Source organism: Pseudophryne corroboree, chromosome 4, assembly GCF_028390025.1.
Source record: "Pseudophryne corroboree isolate aPseCor3 chromosome 4, aPseCor3.hap2, whole genome shotgun sequence".
NCBI classification, from domain to species: Eukaryota; Metazoa; Chordata; class Amphibia; order Anura; family Myobatrachidae; genus Pseudophryne; species Pseudophryne corroboree.
The window spans coordinates 30,625,825-30,644,243 of NC_086447.1; the positions used below are offsets into that span (position 1 = coordinate 30,625,825).

Here is an 18,419-nt window from a genome sequence, read left to right on the forward strand (position 1 = left end):
AAGTAAATCGAAGGTCTTTTCTTTTCTCAGTTTTGATACCACTGTATGTAAGTTCATTGGAGCATAAAAACCTTAAGTATGGATGAGCCTAAATCTTGAATTGTGAATGTCATGCAATTTGCCAATTTTGTTTGAATATCTTCCACCAATGGTGCTACAGCGCAGGCTATAAATATCTTTCAAACAGTTGTTGTGATTTCCATATTGGCCACTATATGCATTCGAAAAGAGCTCTAGCATTGGTGGTATAGTGGTGAGCATAGCTGCCTTCCAAGCAGTTGACACGGGTTCGATTCCCGGCCAATGCATCCTTTTCTTTATGTGCTGTTTTCGCACTTATAGTTGTTGCTTAAGATATGCTCAGATGACAAGGTCCATAGAAAATGTTAAAATCTTTGTAGAAATCATGATTCCTTCTTAGCAGATGACTTTTGATTCCACCACTGCCTGATTAAAGATTTGTAAATACATTTTACAAAGTTCACTGAGGTGCCATATGCAAGTAAATCAAAGGTCTTTTCTTTTCTCAGTTTTGATACCACTGTATATCAGTTCAATGGTGCATAAAAACCTTAAGTATGGATAAGCCTAAATCTTGAATTGTGAATGTCATGCAATTTGCCAATTTTGTTTGAATATCTACCACCAATGGTGCTACAGTGCAGGCTATAAAAATCTTTCAAACAGTTGTTGTGATTTCAATATTGGCCACTATATGCATTTGAAAAGTGCTCAAGCATTGGTGGTATAGTGGTGAGCATAGCTGCCTTCCAAGCAGTTGACCCGGGGTTGATTCCCGACCAATGCATCCTTTTCCTTATGTGCTGCTTTCGCACTTATAGTTGTTGCTTAAGATATGCTCAGATGACAAGGTCCATAGAAAATGTTAAAATCTTTGTAGAAATCATGATTCCTTCTTAGCAGATGACTTTTGATTCCACCACTGCCTGATTAAAGATTTGTAAATACATTTTACAAAGTTCACTGAGGTGCCATATGCAAGTAAATCGAAGGTCTTTTCTTTTCTCAGTTTTGATACCACTGTATGTAAGTTCATTGGAGCATAAAAACCTTAAGTATGGATGAGCCTAAATCTTGAATTGTGAATGTCATGCAATTTGCCAATTTTGTTTGAATATCTTCCACCAATGGTGCTACAGCGCAGGCTATAAATATCTTTCAAACAGTTGTTGTGATTTCCATATTGGCCACTATATGCATTCGAAAAGAGCTCAAGCATTGGTGGGATAGTGGTGAGCATAGCTGCCTTCCAAGCAGTTGACACGGGTTCGATTCCCGGCCAATGCATCCTTTTCTTTATGTGCTGTTTTCGCACTTATAGTTGTTGCTTAAGATATGCTCAGATGACAAGGTCCATAGAAAATGTTAAAATCTTTGTAGAAATCATGATTCCTTCTTAGCAGATGACTTTTGATTCCACCACTGCCTGATTAAAGATTTGTAAATACATTTTACAAAGTTCACTGAGGTGCCATATGCAAGTAAATCAAAGGTCTTTTCTTTTCTCAGTTTTGATACCACTGTATATCAGTTCAATGGTGCATAAAAACCTTAAGTATGGATAAGCCTAAATCTTGAATTGTGAATGTCATGCAATTTGCCAATTTTGTTTGAATATCTACCACCAATGGTGCTACAGTGCAGGCTATAAAAATCTTTCAAACAGTTGTGATTTCAATATTGGCCACCATATGCATTTGAAAAGTGCTCAAGCATTGGTGGTATAGTGGTGAGCATAGCTGCCTTCCAAGCAGTTGACCCGGGGTCGATTCCCGGCCAATGCATCCTTTTCCTTATGTGCTGTTTTCGCACTTATAGTTGTTGCTTAAGATATGCTCAGATGACAAGGTCCATAGAAAATGTTAAAATCTTTGTAGAAATCATGATTCCTTCTTAGCAGATGACTTTTGATTCCACCACTGCCTGATTAAAGATTTGTAAATACATTTTACAAAGTTCACTGAGGTGCCATATGCAAGTAAATCGAAGGTCTTTTCTTTTCTCAGTTTTGATACCACTGTATGTAAGTTCATTGGAGCATAAAAACCTTAAGTATGGATGAGCCTAAATCTTGAATTGTGAATGTCATGCAATTTGCCAATTTTGTTTGAATATCTTCCACCAATGGTGCTACAGCGCAGGCTATAAATATCTTTCAAACAGTTGTTGTGATTTCCATATTGGCCACTATATGCATTCGAAAAGAGCTCAAGCATTGGTGGTATAGTGGTGAGCATAGCTGCCTTCCAAGCAGTTGACACGGGTTCGATTCCCGGCCAATGCATCCTTTTCTTTATGTGCTGTTTTCGCACTTATAGTTGTTGCTTAAGATATGCTCAGATGACAAGGTCCATAGAAAATGTTAAAATCTTTGTAGAAATCATGATTCCTTCTTAGCAGATGACTTTTGATTCCACCACTGCCTGATTAAAGATTTGTAAATACATTTTACAAAGTTCACTGAGGTGCCATATGCAAGTAAATCAAAGGTCTTTTCTTTTCTCAGTTTTGATACCACTGTATATCAGTTCAATGGTGCATAAAAACCTTAAGTATGGATAAGCCTAAATCTTGAATTGTGAATGTCATGCAATTTGCCAATTTTGTTTGAATATCTACCACCAATGGTGCTACAGTGCAGGCTATAAAAATCTTTCAAACAGTTGTTGTGATTTCAATATTGGCCACTATATGCATTTGAAAAGTGCTCAAGCATTGGTGGTATAGTGGTGAGCATAGCTGCCTTCCAAGCAGTTGACCCGGGGTCGATTCCCGACCAATGCATCCTTTTCCTTATGTGCTGTTTTCGCACTTATAGTTGTTGCTTAAGATATGCTCAGATGACAAGGTCCATAGAAAATGTTAAAATCTTTGTAGAAATCATGATTCCTTCTTAGCAGATGACTTTTGATTCCACCACTGCCTGATTAAAGATTTGTAAATACATTTTACAAAGTTCACTGAGGTGCCATATGCAAGTAAATCGAAGGTCTTTTCTTTTCTCAGTTTTGATACCACTGTATGTAAGTTCATTGGAGCATAAAAACCTTAAGTATGGATGAGCCTAAATCTTGAATTGTGAATGTCATGCAATTTGCCAATTTTGTTTGAATATCTTCCACCAATGGTGCTACAGCGCAGGCTATAAATATCTTTCAAACAGTTGTTGTGATTTCCATATTGGCCACTATATGCATTCAAAAACAGCTCAAGCATTGGTGGTATAGTGGTGAGCATAGCTGCCTTCCAAGCAGTTGACACGGGTTCGATTCCCGGCCAATGCATCCTTTTCTTTATGTGCTGTTTTCGCACTTATAGTTGTTGCTTAAGATATGCTCAGATGACAAGGTCCATAGAAAATGTTAAAATCTTTGTAGAAATCATGATTCCTTCTTAGCAGATGACTTTTGATTCCACCACTGCCTGATTAAAGATTTGTAAATACATTTTACAAAGTTCACTGAGGTGCCATATGCAAGTAAATCAAAGGTCTTTTCTTTTCTCAGTTTTGATACCACTGTATATCAGTTCAATGGTGCATAAAAACCTTAAGTATGGATAAGCCTAAATCTTGAATTGTGAATGTCATGCAATTTGCCAATTTTGTTTGAATATCTACCACCAATGGTGCTACAGTGCAGGCTATAAAAATCTTTCAACCAGTTGTTGTGATTTCAATATTGGCCACTATATGCATTTGAAAAGTGCTCAAGCATTGGTGGTATAGTGGTGAGCATAGCTGCCTTCCAAGCAGTTGACCCGGGGTCGATTCCCGGCCAATGCATCCTTTTCCTTATGTGCTGTTTTCGCACTTATAGTTGTTGCTTAAGATATGCTCAGATGACAAGGTCCATAGAAAATGTTAAAATCTTTGTAGAAATCATGATTCCTTCTTAGCAGATGACTTTTGATTCCACCACTGCCTGATTAAAGATTTGTAAATACATTTTACAAAGTTCACTGAGGTGCCATATGCAAGTAAATCGAAGGTCTTTTCTTTTCTCAGTTTTGATACCACTGTATGTAAGTTCATTGGAGCATAAAAACCTTAAGTATGGATGAGCCTAAATCTTGAATTGTGAATGTCATGCAATTTGCCAATTTTGTTTGAATATCTTCCACCAATGGTGCTACAGCGCAGGCTATAAATATCTTTCAAACAGTTGTTGTGATTTCCATATTGGCCACTATATGCATCGAAAAAGCGCTCAAGCATTGGTGGTATAGTGGTGAGCATAGCTGCCTTCCAAGCAATTAACTCGGGTTCGATTCCCGGCCAATGCATCATTTTCCTTATGTGCTGTTTTCGCACTTATAGTTGTTGCTTAAGATATGCTCAGATGACAAGGTCCATAGAAAATGTTAAAATCTTTGTAGAAATCATGATTCCTTCTTAGCAGATGACTTTTGATTCCACCACTGCCTGATTAAAGATTTGTAAATACATTTTACAAAGTTCACTGAGGTGCCATATGCAAGTAAATCGAAGGTCTTTTCTTTTCTCAGTTTTGATACCACTGTATATCAGTTCAATGGTGCATAAAAACCTTTAGTATGGATAAGCCTAAATCTTGAATTGTGAATGTCATGCAATTTGCCAATTTTGTTTGAATATCTTCCACCAATGGTGCTACAGCGCAGGCTATAAATATCTTTCAAACAGTTGTTGTGATTTCCATATTGGCCACTATATGCATTCAAATAGAGCTCAAGCATTGGTGGTATAGTGGTGAGCATAGCTGCCTTCCAAGCAGTTGACCCGGGTTCGATTCCCTGCCAATGCATCCTTTTCCTTATGTGCTGTTTTCGCACTTATAGTTGTTGCTTAAGATATGCTCAGATGACAAGGTCCATAGAAAATGTTAAAATCTTTGTAGAAATCATGATTCCTTCTTAGCAGATGAATTTTGATTCCATCACTGCCTGATTAAAGATTTGTAAATACATTTTACAAAGTTCACTGAGGTGCCATATGCAAGTAAATCAAAGGTCTTTTCTTTTCTCAGTTTTGATACCACTGTATATCAGTTCAATGGTGCATAAAAACCTTAAGTATGGATGAGCCTAAATCTTGAATTGTGAATGTCATGCAATTTGCCAATTTTGTTTGAATATCTACCACCAATGGTGCTACAGCGCAGGCTATAAAAATCTTTCAAACAGTTGTTGTGATTTCCATATTGGCCACTATATGCATTCGAAAAGAGCTCAAGCATTGGTGGTATAGTGGTGAGCATAGCTGCCTTCCAAGCAGTTGACCCGGGTTCGATTCCCGGCCAATGCATCCTTTTCCTTATGTGCTGTTTTCGCACTTATAGTTGTTGCTTAAGATATGCTCAGATGACAAGGTCCATAGAAAATGTTAAAATCTTTGTAGAAATCATGATTCCTTCTTAGCAGATGACTTTTGATTCCATCACTGCCTGATTAAAGATTTGTAAATACATTTTAGAAAGTTCACTGAGGTGCCATATGCAAGTAAATCGAAGGTCTTTTCTTTTCTCAGTTTTGATACCACTGTATATCAGTTCAATGGTGCATAAAAACCTTAAGTATGGATAAGCCTAAATCTTGAATTGTGAATGTCATGCAATTTGCCAATTTTGTTTGAATATCTTCCACCAATGGTGCTACAGCGCAGGCTATAAATATCTTTCAAACAGTTGTTGTGATTTCCATATTGGCCACTATATGCATTTGAAAAGAGCTCAAGCATTGGTGGTATAGTGGTGAGCATAGCTTTCTTCCAAGCTGTTGACCCGGGTTCGATTCCCGGCCAATGCATCCTTTTCCTTATGTGCTGTTTTCGCACTTATAGTTGTTGCTTAAGATATGCTCAGATGACAAGGTCCATAGAAAATGTTAAAATCTTTGTAGAAATCATGATTAATTCTTAGCAGATGACTTTTGATTCCACCACTGCCTGATTAAAGATTTGTAAATACATTTTACAAAGTTCACTGAGGTGCCATATGCAAGTAAAACGAAGGTCTTTTCTATTCTCAGTTTTTATACCACTGTATATCAGTTCAATGGTGCATAAAAACCTTAAGTATGGATGAGCCTAAATCTTGAATTGTGAATGTCATGCAATTTGCCAATTTTGTTTGAATATCTTCCACGAATGGTGCTACAGCGCAGGCTATAAATATCTTTCAAACAGTTGTTGTGATTTCCATATTGGCCACTATATGCATCGAAAAAGGGCTCAAGCATTGGTGGTATAGTGGTGAGCATAGCTGCCTTCCAAGCAATTGACTCGGGTTCGATTCCCGGCCAATGCATCCTTTTCCTTATGTGCTGTTTTCGCACTTATAGTTGTTGCTTAAGATATGCTCAGATGACAAGGTCCATAGAAAATGTTAAAATCTTTGTAGAAATCATGATTCCTTCTTAGCAGATGACTTTTGATTCCACCACTGCCTGATTAAAGATTTGTAAATACATTTTACAAAGTTCACTGAGGTGCCATATGCAAGTAAATCGAAGGTCTTTTCTTTTCTCAGTTTTGATACCACTGTATATCAGTTCAATGGTGCAAAAAAACCTTAAGTATGGATAAGCCTAAATCTTGAATTGTGAATGTCATGCAATTTTCCAATTTTGTTTGAATATCTTCCACCAATGGTGCTACAGCGCAGGCTATAAATATCTTTCAAACAGTTGTTGTGATTTCCATATTGGCCACTATATGCATTTGAAAAGAGCTCAAGCATTGGTGGTATAGTGGTGAGCATAGCTGCCTTCCAAGCTGTTGACCCGGGTTCGATTCCCGGCCAATGCATCCTTTTCCTTATGTGCTGTTTTCGCACTTATAGTTGTTGCTTAAGATATGCTCAGATGACAAGGTCCATAGAAAATGTTAAAATCTTTGTAGAAATCATGATTAATTCTTAGCAGATGACTTTTGATTCCACCACTGCCTGATTAAAGATTTGTAAATACATTTTACAAAGTTCACTGAGGTGCCATATGCAAGTAAAACGAAGGTCTTTTCTATTCTCAGTTTTTATACCACTGTATATCAGTTCAATGGTGCATAAAAACCTTAAGTATGGATGAGCCTAAATCTTGAATTGTGAATGTCATGCAATTTGCCAATTTTGTTTGAATATCTTCCACGAATGGTGCTACAGCGCAGGCTATAAATATCTTTCAAACAGTTGTTGTGATTTCCATATTGGCCACTATATGCATCGAAAAAGGGCTCAAGCATTGGTGGTATAGTGGTGAGCATAGCTGCCTTCCAAGCAATTGACTCGGGTTCGATTCCCGGCCAATGCATCCTTTTCCTTATGTGCTGTTTTCGCACTTATAGTTGTTGCTTAAGATATGCTCAGATGACAAGGTCCATAGAAAATGTTAAAATCTTTGTAGAAATCATGATTCCTTCTTAGCAGATGACTTTTGATTCCACCACTGCCTGATTAAAGATTTGTAAACACATTTTACAAAGTTCACTGAGGTGCCATATGCAAATACATCAAAGGTCTTTTCTTTTCTCAGTTTTGATACCACTGTATATCAGTTCAATGGTGCATAAAAACCTTAAGTATGGATGAGCCTAAATCTTGAATTGTGAATGTCATGCAATTTGCCAATTTTGTTTGAATATCTACCAACAATTGTGCTACAGCGCAGGCTATAAAAATCTTTCAAACAGTTGTTGTGATTTCCATATTGGCCACTATATGCATTTGCAAAGTGCTCAAGCATTGGTGGTATAGTGGTGAGCATAGCTGCCTTCCAAGCAGTTGACCCGGGTTCGATTCCCGGCCAATGCATCCTTTTCCTTATGTGCTGTTTTCGCACTTATAGTTGTTGCTTAAGATATGCTCAGATGACAAGGTCCATAGAAAATGTTAAAATCTTTGTAGAAATCATGATTCCTTCTTAGCAGATGACTTTTGATTCCACCACTGCCTGATTAAAGATTTGTAAATACATTTTACAAAGTTCACTGAGGTGCCATATGCAAGTAAATCGAAGGTCTTTTCTTTTCTCAGTTTTGATACCACTGTATATCAGTTCAATGGTGCATAAAGTGGTATCAAAACTGAGAAAAGAAAAGACCTTCGATTTACTTGCATATGGCACCTCAGTGAACTTTGTAAAATGTATTTACAAATCTTTAATCAGGCAGTGGTGGAATCAAAAGTCATCTGCTAAGAAGGAATCATGATTTCTACAAAGATTTTAACATTTTCTATGGACCTTGTCATCTGAGCATATCTTAAGCAACAACTATAAGTGCGAAAACAGCACATAAGGAAAAGGATGCATTGGCTGGGAATCGACCCCGGGTCAACTGCTTGGAAGGCAGCTATGCTCACCACTATACCACCAATGCTTGAGCACTTTTCAAATGCATATAGTGGCCAATATGGAAATCACAACAACTGTTTGAAAGATTTTTATAGCCTGCGCTGTAGCACCATTGGTGGTAGATATTCAAACAAAATTGGCAAATTGCATGACATTCACAATTCAAGATTTAGGCTCATCCATACTTAAGGTTTTTATGCACCATTGAACTGATATACGGTGGTATCAAAACTGAGAAAAGAAAAGACCTTTGATGTACTTGCATATGGCACCTCAGTGAAGTTTGTAAAATGTGTTTACAAATCTTTAATCATGCAGTGGTGGAATCAAAAGTCATCTGCTAAGAAGGAATCATGATTTCTACAAAGATTTTAACATTTTCTATGGACCTTGTCATCTGAGCATATCTTAAGCAACAACTATAAGTGCGAAAACAGCACATAAGGAAAAGGATGCATTGGCCGGGAATCGAACCCGGTTCAACTGCTTGGAAGGCAACTATGCTCACCACTATACCACCAATGCTTGAACTCTTTTCGAATGCATATAGTGGCCAATATGGAAATCACAACAACTGTTTGAAAGATATTTATAGCCTGCGCTGTAGCACCATTGGTGGAAGATATTCAAACAAAATTGGCAAATTGCATGACATTCACAATTCAAGATTTAGGCTCATCCATACTTAAGGTTTTTATGCACCATTGAACTGATATACAGTGGTATAAAAACTGAGAATAGAAAAGACCTTAGTTTTACTTGCATATGGCACCTCAGTGAACTGTGTAAAATGTATTTACAAATCTTTAATCAGGCAGTGGTGGAATCAAAAGTCATCTGCTAAGAAGGAATCATGATTTCTACAAAGATTTTAACATTTTCTATGGACCTTGTCATCTGAGCATATCTTAAGCAACAACTATAAGTGCGAAAACAGCACATAAGGAAAAGGATGCATTGGCTGGGAATCGACCCCGGGTCAACTGCTTGGAAGGCAGCTATGCTCACCACTATACCACCAATGCTTGAGCACTTTTCAAATGCATATAGTGGCCAATATGGAAATCACAACAACTGTTTGAAAGATTTTTATAGCCTGCGCTGTAGCACCATTGGTGGTAGATATTCAAACAAAATTGGCAAATTGCATGACATTCACAATTCAAGATTTAGGCTCATCCATACTTAAGGTTTTTATGCACCATTGAACTGATATACGGTGGTATCAAAACTGAGAAAAGAAAAGACCTTTGATGTACTTGCATATGGCACCTCAGTGAACTTTGTAAAATGTGTTTACAAATCTTTAATCATGCAGTGGTGGAATCAAAAGTCATCTGCTAAGAAGGAATCATGATTTCTACAAAGATTTTAACATTTTCTATGGACCTTGTCATCTGAGCATATCTTAAGCAACAACTATAAGTGCGAAAACAGCACATAAGGAAAAGGATGCATTGGCCGGGAATCGAACCCGGTTCAACTGCTTGGAAGGCAGCTATGCTCACCACTATACCACCAATGCTTGAACTCTTTTCGAATGCATATAGTGGCCAATATGGAAATCACAACAACTGTTTGAAAGATATTTATAGCCTGCGCTGTAGCACCATTGGTGGAAGATATTCAAACAAAATTGGCAAATTGCATGACATTCACAATTCAAGATTTAGGCTCATCCATACTTAAGGTTTTTATGCAACATTGAACTGATATACAGTGGTATAAAAACTGAGAATAGAAAAGACCTTAGTTTTACTTGCATATGGCACCTCAGTGAACTGTGTAAAATGTATTTACAAATCTTTAATCAGGCAGTGGTGGAATCAAAAGTAATCTGCTAAGAAGGAATCATGATTTCTACAAAGATTTTAACATTTTCTATGGACCTTGTCATCTGAGCATATCTTAAGCAACAACTATAAGTGCGAAAACAGCACATAAGGAAAAGGATGCATTGTCCGGGAATCGAACCCGGGTCAACTGCTAGAAAGGCAGCTATGCTCACCACTATACCACCAATGCTTGAGCTCTTTTCGAATACATATAGTGGCCAATATGGAAATCACAACAACTGTTTGAAAGATATTTATAGCCTGCGCTGTAGCACCATTGGTGGAAGATATTCAAACAAAATTGGAAAATTGCATGACATTCACAATTCAAGATTTAGGCTCATCCATACTTAAGGTTTTTATGCACCATTGAACTGATATACAGTGGTATCAAAACTGAGAAAAGAAAAGACCTTTGATTTACTTGCATATGGCACCTCAGTGAACTTTGTAAAATGTATTTACAAATCTTTAATCAGGCAGTGGTGGAATCAAAAGTCATCTGCTAAGAAGGAATCATGATTTCTACAAAGATTTTAACATTTTCTATGGACCTTGTCATCTGAGCATATCTTAAGCAACAACTATAAGTGCGAAAACAGCACATAAGGAAAAGGATGCATTGGCCGGGAATCGAACCCGGGTCAACTGCTTGGAAGGCAGCTATGCTCACCACTATACCACCAATGCTTGAGCGCTTTTTCAATGCATATAGTGGCCAATATGGAAATCACAACAACTGTTTGAAAGATATTTATAGCCTGCGCTGTAGCACCATTGGTGGAAGATATTCAAACAAAATTGGCAAATTGCATGACATTCACAATTCAAGATTTAGGCTCATCCATACTTAAGGTTTTTATGCACCATTGAACTGATATACAGTGGTATAAAAACTGAGAATAGAAAAGACCTTCGTTTTACTTGCATATGGCACCTCAGTGAACTGTGTAAAATGTATTTACAAATCTTTAATCAGGCAGTGGTGGAATCAAAAGTCATCTGCTAAGAAGGAATCATGATTTCTACAAAGATTTTAACATTTTCTATGGACCTTGTCATCTGAGCATATCTTCAGCAACAACTATAAGTGCGAAAACAGCACATAAGGAAAAGGATGCATTGGCCGGGAATCGAACCCGGGTCAACTGCTTGGAAGGCAGCTATGCTCACCACTATACTACCAATGCTTGAGCGCTTTTTCAATGCATATAGTGGCCAATATGGAAATCACAACAACTGTTTGAAAGATATTTATAGCCTGCGCTGTAGCACCATTGGTGGAAGATATTCAAACAAAATTGGCAAATTGCATGACATTCACAATTCAAGATTTAGGCTCATCCATACTTAAGGTTTTTATGCACCATTGAACTGATATACAGTGGTATAAAAACTGAGAATAGAAAAGACCTTCGTTTTACTTGCATATGGCACCTCAGTGAACTGTGTAAAATGTATTTACAAATCTTTAATCAGGCAGTGGTGGAATCAAAAGTCATCTGCTAAGAAGGAATCATGATTTCTACAAAGATTTTAACATTTTCTATGGACCTTGTCATCTGAGCATATCTTAAGCAACAACTATAAGTGCGAAAACAGCACATAAGGAAACGGATGCATTGGCCGGGAATCAAACCCGGGTCAACTGCTTGGAAGGCAGCTATGCTCACCACTATACCACCAATGCTTGAGCTCTTTTCGAATGCATATAGTGGCCAATATGGAAATCACAACAACTGTTTGAAAGATATTTATAGCCTGCGCTGTAGCACCATTGGTGGAAGATATTCAAACAAAATTGGCAAATTGCATGACATTCCCAATTCAAGATTTAGGCTCATCCATACTTAAGGTTTTTATGCACCATTGAACTGATATACAGTGGTATCAAAACTGAGAAAAGAAAAGACCTTCGATTTACTTGCATATGGCACCTCAGTGAACTTTGTAAAATGTATTTACAAATCTTTAATCAGGCAGTGGTGGAATCAAAAGTCATCTGCTAAGAAGGAATAATGATTTCTACAAAGATTTTAACATTTTCTATGGACCTTGTCATCTGAGCATATCTTAAGCAACAACTATAAGTGCGAAAACAGCACATAAGGAAAAGGACGCATTGGCCGGGAATCGAACCCGGGTCAACTGCTTGGAAGGCAGCTATGCTCACCACTATACCACCAATGCTTGCGCTCTTTTCAAATGCATATAGTGGCCAATATGGAAGTCACAACAACTGTTTGAAAGATATTTATAGCCTGCGCTGTAGCACCATTGGTGGAAGATATTCAAACAAAATTGGCAAATTGCATGACATTCACAATTCAAGATTTAGTCTCATCCATACTTAAGGTTTTTATGCACCAATGAACTTACATACAGTGGTATCAAAACTGAGAAAAGAAAAGACCTTCGATTTACTTGCATATGGCACCTCAGTGAACTTTGTAAAATGTATTTACAAATCTTTAATCAGGCAGTGGTGGAATCAAAAGTCATCTGCTAAGAAGGAATCATGATTTCTACAAAGATTTTAACATTTTCTATGGACCTTGTCATCTGAGCATATCTTAAGCAACAACTATAAGTGCGAAAACAGCACATAAGGAAAAGGATGCATTGGCCGGGAATCGAACCCGGGTCAACTGCTTGGAAGGCAGCTATGCTCACCACTATACCACCAATGCTTGAGCGCTTTTTCAATGCATATAGTGGCCAATATGGAAATCACAACAACTGTTTGAAAGATATTTATAGCCTGCGCTGTAGCACCATTGGTGGAAGATATTCAAACAAAATTGGCAAATTGCATGACATTCACAATTCAAGATTTAGGCTCATCCATACTTAAGGTTTTTATGCACCATTGATCTGATATACAGTGGTATAAAAACTGAGAATAGAAAAGACCTTCGTTTTACTTGCATATGGCACCTCAGTGAACTGTGTAAAATGTATTTACAAATCTTTAATCAGGCAGTGGTGGAATCAAAAGTCATCTGCTAAGAAGGAATCATGATTTCTACAAAGATTTTAACATTTTCTATGGACCTTGTCATCCGAGCATATCTTAAGCAACAACTATAAGTGCGAAAACAGCACATAAGGAAAAGGATGCATTGGCCGGGAATCGAACCCGGGTCAACTGCTTGGAAGGCCGCTATGCTCACCACTATACCACCAATGCTTGAGCTCTTTTTGAATGCATATAGTGGCCAATATGGAAATCACAACAACTGTTTGAAAGATATTTATAGCCTGCGCTGTAGCACCATTGGTGGAAGATATTCAAACAAAATTGGCAAATTGCATGACATTCCCAATTCAAGATTTAGGCTCATCCATACTTAAGGTTTTTATGCACCATTGAACTGATATACAGTGGTATCAAAACTGAGAAAAGAAAAGACCTTCGATTTACTTGCATATGGCACCTCAGTGAACTTTGTAAAATGTATTTACAAATCTTTAATCAGGCAGTGGTGGAATCAAAAGTCATCTGCTAAGAAGGAATAATGATTTCTACAAAGATTTTAACATTTTCTATGGACCTTGTCATCTGAGCATATCTTAAGCAACAACTATAAGTGCGAAAACGGCACATAAGGAAAAGGATGCATTGGCCGGGAATCGAAGCCGGGTCAACTGCTTGGAAGGCAGCTATGCTCACCACTATACCACCAATGCTTGAGCTCTTTTCGAATGCATATAGTGGCCAATATGGAAATCACAACAACAGTTTGAAAGATATTTATAGCCTGCGCTGTAGCACCATTGGTGGAAGATATTCAAACAAAATTGGAAAATTGCATGACATTCACAATTCAAGATTTAGGCTCATCCATACTTAAGGTTTTTATGCACCATTGAACTGATATACAGTGGTATCAAAACTGAGAAAAGAAAAGACCTTTGATTTACTTGCATATGGCACCTCAGTGAACTTTGTAAAATGTATTTACAAATCTTTAATCAGGCAGTGGTGGAATCAAAAGTCATCTGCTAAGAAGGAATCATGATTTCTACAAAGATTTTAACATTTTCTATGGACCTTGTCATCTGAGCATATCTTAAGCAACAACTATAAGTGCGAAAACAGCACATAAGGAAAAGGATGCATTGGCCGGGAATCGAACCCGGGTCAACTGCTTGGAAGGCAGCTATGCTCACCACTATACCACCAATGCTTGAGCGCTTTTTCAATGCATATAGTGGCCAATATGGAAATCACAACAACTGTTTGAAAGATATTTATAGCCTGCGCTGTAGCACCATTGGTGGAAGATATTCAAACAAAATTGGCAAATTGCATGACATTCACAATTCAAGATTTAGGCTCATCCATACTTAAGGTTTTTATGCACCATTGAACTGATATACAGTGGTATCAAAACTGAGAAAAGAAAAGACCTTCGATTTACTTGCATATGGCACCTCAGTGAACTTTGTAAAATATATTTACAAATCTTTAATCAGGCAGTGGTGGAATCAAAAGTCATCTGCTAAGAAGGAATCATGATTTCTACAAAGATTTTAACATTTTCTATGGACCTTGTCATCTGAGCATATCTTAAGCAACAACTATAAGTGCGAAAACAGCACATAAGGAAAAGGATGCATTGGCCGGGAATCGAACCCGGGTCAACTGCTTGGAAGGCAGCTATGCTCACCACTATACCACCAATGCTTGAGCTCTTTTCGAATGCATATAGTGGCCAATATGGAAATCACAACAACTGTTTGAAAGATATTTATAGCCTGCGCTGTAGCACCATTGGTGGAAGATATTCAAACAAAATTGGCAAATTGCATGACATTCACAATTCAAGATTTAGGCTCATCCATACTTAAGGTTTTTATGCACCAATGAACTTACATACAGTGGTATCAAAACTGAGAAAAGAAAAGACCTTCGATTTACTTGCATATGGCACCTCAGTGAACTTTGTAAAATGTATTTACAAATCTTTAATCAGGCAGTGGTGGAATCAAAAGTCATCTGCTAAGAAGGAATCATGATTTCTACAAAGATTTTAACATTTTCTATGGACCTTGTCATCTGAGCATATCTTAAGCAACAACTATAAGTGCGAAAACAGCACATAAGGAAAAGGATGCATTGGCCGGGAATCGAACCCGGGTCAACTGCTTGGAAGGCAGCTATGCTCACCACTATACCACCAATGCTTGAGCGCTTTTTCAATGCATATAGTGGCCAATATGGAAATCACAACAACTGTTTGAAAGATATTTATAGCCTGCGCTGTAGCACCATTGGTGGAAGATATTCAAACAAAATTGGCAAATTGCATGACATTCACAATTCAAGATTTAGGCTCATCCATACTTAAGGTTTTTATGCACCATTGAACTGATATACAGTGGTATAAAAACTGAGAATAGAAAAGACCTTCGTTTTACTTGCATATGGCACCTCAGTGAACTGTGTAAAATGTATTTACAAATCTTTAATCAGGCAGTGGTGGAATCAAAAGTCATCTGCTAAGAAGGAATCATGATTTCTACAAAGATTTTAACATTTTCTATGGACCTTGTCATCTGAGCATATCTTAAGCAACAACTATAAGTGCGAAAACAGCACATAAGGAAAAGGATGCATTGGCCGGGAATCGAACCCGGGTCAACTGCTTGGAAGGCAGCTATGCTCACCACTATACCACCAATGCTTGAGCTCTTTTCGAATGCATATAGTGGCCAATATGGAAATCACAACAACTGTTTGAAAGATATTTATAGCCTGCGCTGTAGCACCATTGGTGGAAGATATTCAAACAAAATTGGCAAATTGCATGACATTCCCAATTCAAGATTTAGGCTCATCCATACTTAAGGTTTTTATGCACCATTGAACTGATATACAGTGGTATCAAAACTGAGAAAAGAAAAGACCTTCGATTTACTTGCATATGGCACCTCAGTGAACTTTGTAAAATGTATTTACAAATCTTTAATCAGGCAGTGGTGGAATCAAAAGTCATCTGCTAAGAAGGAATAATGATTTCTACAAAGATTTTAACATTTTCTATGGACCTTGTCATCTGAGCATATCTTAAGCAACAACTATAAGTGCGAAAACGGCACATAAGGAAAAGGATGCATTGGCCGGGAATCGAAGCCGGGTCAACTGCTTGGAAGGCAGCTATGCTCACCACTATAGCACCAATGCTTGAGCTCTTTTCGAATGCATATAGTGGCCAATATGGAAATCACAACAACTGTTTGAAAGATATTTATAGCCTGCGCTGTAGCACCATTGGTGGAAGATATTCAAAACAAAATTGGAAAATTGCATGACATTCACAATTCAAGATTTAGGCTCATCCATACTTAAGGTTTTTATGCACCATTGAACTGATATACAGTGGTATCAAAACTGAGAAAAGAAAAGACCTTTGATTTACTTGCATATGGCACCTCAGTGAACTTTGTAAAATGTATTTACAAATCTTTAATCAGGCAGTGGTGGAATCAAAAGTCATCTGCTAAGAAGGAATCATGATTTCTACAAAGATTTTAACATTTTCTATGGACCTTGTCATCTGAGCATATCTTAAGCAACAACTATAAGTGCGAAAACAGCACATAAAGAAAAGGATGCATTGGCCGGGAATCGAACCTGGGTAAACTGCTTGGAAGGCAGCTATGCTCACCACTATACCACCAATGCTTGAGCGCTTTTTCAATGCATATAGTGGCCAATATGGAAATCACAACAACTGTTTGAAAGATATTTATAGCCTGCGCTGTAGCACCATTGGTGGAAGATATTCAAACAAAATTGGCAAATTGCATGACATTCCCAATTCAAGATTTAGGCTCATCCATACTTAAGGTTTTTATGCACCATTGAACTGATATACAGTGGTATCAAAACTGAGAAAAGAAAAGACCTTCGATTTACTTGCATATGGCACCTCAGTGAACTGTGTAAAATGTATTTACAAATCTTTAATCAGGCAGTGGTGGAATCAAAAGTCATCTGCTAAGAAGGAATCATGATTTCTACAAAGATTTTAACATTTTCTATGGACCTTGTCATCTGAGCATATCTTAAGCAACAACTATAAGTGCGAAAACAGCACATAAGGAAAAGGATGCATTGGCCGGGAATCGAACCCGGGTCAACTGCTTGGAAGGCAGCTATGCTCACCACTATACCACCAATGCTTGAGCTCTTTTCGAATGCATATAGTGGCCAATATGGAAATCACAACAACTGTTTGAAAGATATTTATAGCCTGCGCTGTAGCACCATTGGTGGAAGATATTCAAACAAAATTGGCAAATTGCATGACATTCCCAATTCAAGATTTAGGCTCATCCATACTTAAGGTTTTTATGCACCATTGAACTGATATACAGTGGTATCAAAACTGAGAAAAGAAAAGACCTTTGATTTACTTGCATATGGCACCTCAGTGAACTTTGTAAAATGTATTTACAAATCTTTAATCAGGCAGTGGTGGAATCAAAAGTCATCTGCTAAGAAGGAATCATGATTTCTACAAAGATTTTAACATTTTCTATGGACCTTGTCATCTGAGCATATCTTAAGCAACAACTATAAGTGCGAAAACAGCACATAAGGAAAAGGATGCATTGGCCGGGAATCGAACCCGGGTCAACTGCTTGGAAGGCAGCTATGCTCACCACTATACCACCAATGCTTGAGCGCTTTTTCAATGCATATAGTGGCCAATATGGAAATCACAACAACTGTTTGAAAGATATTTATAGCCTGCGCTGTAGCACCATTGGTGGAAGATATTCAAACAAAATTGGCAAATTGCATAACATTCACAATTCAAGATTTAGGCTCATCCATACTTAAGGTTTTTATGCACCATTGAACTGATATACAGTGGTATAAAAACTGAGTATAGAAAAGACCTTCGTTTTACTTGCATATGGCACCTCAGTGAACTGTGTAAAATGTATTTACAAATCTTTAATCAGGCAGTGGTGGAATCAAAAGTCATCTGCTAAGAAGGAATCATGATTTCTACAAAGATTTTAACATTTTCTATGGACCTTGTCATCTGAGCATATCTTAAGCAACAACTATAAGTGCGAAAACAGCACATAAGGAAAAGGATGCTTTGGCCGGGAATCGAACCCGGGTCAACTGCTTGGAAAGCAGCTATGCTCACCACTATACCACCAATGCTTGAGCTCTTTTCGAATGCATATAGTGGCCAATATGGAAATCACAAC

General features: G+C 37.6%; 26 non-coding genes across 26 annotated transcripts; 9 read left to right on the forward strand and 17 right to left on the reverse strand.

Moving 5' to 3' along the window:
- Window positions 1-236: 236 nt before the first annotated feature.
- On the forward strand, window positions 237-308 carry TRNAG-UCC (transfer RNA glycine (anticodon UCC)). The gene has a single exon. It is a non-coding gene; the product is annotated as a tRNA-Gly (tRNA).
- Window positions 309-1,733: 1,425 nt separating this feature from the next.
- TRNAG-UCC (transfer RNA glycine (anticodon UCC)) lies at window positions 1,734-1,805 on the forward strand. Its single transcript has one exon. It is a non-coding gene; the product is annotated as a tRNA-Gly (tRNA).
- A 428-nt stretch (window positions 1,806-2,233) lies between these two features.
- On the forward strand, window positions 2,234-2,305 carry TRNAG-UCC (transfer RNA glycine (anticodon UCC)). Its single transcript has one exon. It is a non-coding gene; the product is annotated as a tRNA-Gly (tRNA).
- Window positions 2,306-3,233: 928 nt separating this feature from the next.
- Window positions 3,234-3,305, forward strand: TRNAG-UCC (transfer RNA glycine (anticodon UCC)). The gene has a single exon. It is a non-coding gene; the product is annotated as a tRNA-Gly (tRNA).
- Window positions 3,306-3,733: 428 nt separating this feature from the next.
- TRNAG-UCC (transfer RNA glycine (anticodon UCC)) lies at window positions 3,734-3,805 on the forward strand. Its single transcript has one exon. It is a non-coding gene; the product is annotated as a tRNA-Gly (tRNA).
- A 928-nt stretch (window positions 3,806-4,733) lies between these two features.
- On the forward strand, window positions 4,734-4,805 carry TRNAG-UCC (transfer RNA glycine (anticodon UCC)). Its single transcript has one exon. It is a non-coding gene; the product is annotated as a tRNA-Gly (tRNA).
- A 428-nt stretch (window positions 4,806-5,233) lies between these two features.
- Window positions 5,234-5,305, forward strand: TRNAG-UCC (transfer RNA glycine (anticodon UCC)). The gene has a single exon. It is a non-coding gene; the product is annotated as a tRNA-Gly (tRNA).
- Window positions 5,306-6,733: 1,428 nt separating this feature from the next.
- Window positions 6,734-6,805, forward strand: TRNAG-UCC (transfer RNA glycine (anticodon UCC)). Its single transcript has one exon. It is a non-coding gene; the product is annotated as a tRNA-Gly (tRNA).
- Window positions 6,806-7,733: 928 nt separating this feature from the next.
- TRNAG-UCC (transfer RNA glycine (anticodon UCC)) lies at window positions 7,734-7,805 on the forward strand. Its single transcript has one exon. It is a non-coding gene; the product is annotated as a tRNA-Gly (tRNA).
- Window positions 7,806-8,799: 994 nt separating this feature from the next.
- On the reverse strand, window positions 8,800-8,871 carry TRNAG-UCC (transfer RNA glycine (anticodon UCC)). Its single transcript has one exon. It is a non-coding gene; the product is annotated as a tRNA-Gly (tRNA).
- A 928-nt stretch (window positions 8,872-9,799) lies between these two features.
- TRNAG-UCC (transfer RNA glycine (anticodon UCC)) lies at window positions 9,800-9,871 on the reverse strand. The gene has a single exon. It is a non-coding gene; the product is annotated as a tRNA-Gly (tRNA).
- A 428-nt stretch (window positions 9,872-10,299) lies between these two features.
- On the reverse strand, window positions 10,300-10,371 carry TRNAE-UUC (transfer RNA glutamic acid (anticodon UUC)). The gene has a single exon. It is a non-coding gene; the product is annotated as a tRNA-Glu (tRNA).
- Window positions 10,372-10,799: 428 nt separating this feature from the next.
- Window positions 10,800-10,871, reverse strand: TRNAG-UCC (transfer RNA glycine (anticodon UCC)). The gene has a single exon. It is a non-coding gene; the product is annotated as a tRNA-Gly (tRNA).
- Window positions 10,872-11,299: 428 nt separating this feature from the next.
- TRNAG-UCC (transfer RNA glycine (anticodon UCC)) lies at window positions 11,300-11,371 on the reverse strand. The gene has a single exon. It is a non-coding gene; the product is annotated as a tRNA-Gly (tRNA).
- Window positions 11,372-11,799: 428 nt separating this feature from the next.
- TRNAG-UCC (transfer RNA glycine (anticodon UCC)) lies at window positions 11,800-11,871 on the reverse strand. Its single transcript has one exon. It is a non-coding gene; the product is annotated as a tRNA-Gly (tRNA).
- A 428-nt stretch (window positions 11,872-12,299) lies between these two features.
- Window positions 12,300-12,371, reverse strand: TRNAG-UCC (transfer RNA glycine (anticodon UCC)). Its single transcript has one exon. It is a non-coding gene; the product is annotated as a tRNA-Gly (tRNA).
- A 428-nt stretch (window positions 12,372-12,799) lies between these two features.
- TRNAG-UCC (transfer RNA glycine (anticodon UCC)) lies at window positions 12,800-12,871 on the reverse strand. Its single transcript has one exon. It is a non-coding gene; the product is annotated as a tRNA-Gly (tRNA).
- Window positions 12,872-13,299: 428 nt separating this feature from the next.
- TRNAG-UCC (transfer RNA glycine (anticodon UCC)) lies at window positions 13,300-13,371 on the reverse strand. Its single transcript has one exon. It is a non-coding gene; the product is annotated as a tRNA-Gly (tRNA).
- Window positions 13,372-13,799: 428 nt separating this feature from the next.
- Window positions 13,800-13,871, reverse strand: TRNAG-UCC (transfer RNA glycine (anticodon UCC)). Its single transcript has one exon. It is a non-coding gene; the product is annotated as a tRNA-Gly (tRNA).
- Window positions 13,872-14,299: 428 nt separating this feature from the next.
- Window positions 14,300-14,371, reverse strand: TRNAG-UCC (transfer RNA glycine (anticodon UCC)). Its single transcript has one exon. It is a non-coding gene; the product is annotated as a tRNA-Gly (tRNA).
- Window positions 14,372-14,799: 428 nt separating this feature from the next.
- On the reverse strand, window positions 14,800-14,871 carry TRNAG-UCC (transfer RNA glycine (anticodon UCC)). The gene has a single exon. It is a non-coding gene; the product is annotated as a tRNA-Gly (tRNA).
- A 428-nt stretch (window positions 14,872-15,299) lies between these two features.
- TRNAG-UCC (transfer RNA glycine (anticodon UCC)) lies at window positions 15,300-15,371 on the reverse strand. Its single transcript has one exon. It is a non-coding gene; the product is annotated as a tRNA-Gly (tRNA).
- Window positions 15,372-15,799: 428 nt separating this feature from the next.
- TRNAG-UCC (transfer RNA glycine (anticodon UCC)) lies at window positions 15,800-15,871 on the reverse strand. The gene has a single exon. It is a non-coding gene; the product is annotated as a tRNA-Gly (tRNA).
- A 1,429-nt stretch (window positions 15,872-17,300) lies between these two features.
- TRNAG-UCC (transfer RNA glycine (anticodon UCC)) lies at window positions 17,301-17,372 on the reverse strand. The gene has a single exon. It is a non-coding gene; the product is annotated as a tRNA-Gly (tRNA).
- A 428-nt stretch (window positions 17,373-17,800) lies between these two features.
- Window positions 17,801-17,872, reverse strand: TRNAG-UCC (transfer RNA glycine (anticodon UCC)). The gene has a single exon. It is a non-coding gene; the product is annotated as a tRNA-Gly (tRNA).
- Window positions 17,873-18,300: 428 nt separating this feature from the next.
- TRNAG-UCC (transfer RNA glycine (anticodon UCC)) lies at window positions 18,301-18,372 on the reverse strand. The gene has a single exon. It is a non-coding gene; the product is annotated as a tRNA-Gly (tRNA).
- Between the last annotated feature and the right edge of the window lie 47 nt (window positions 18,373-18,419).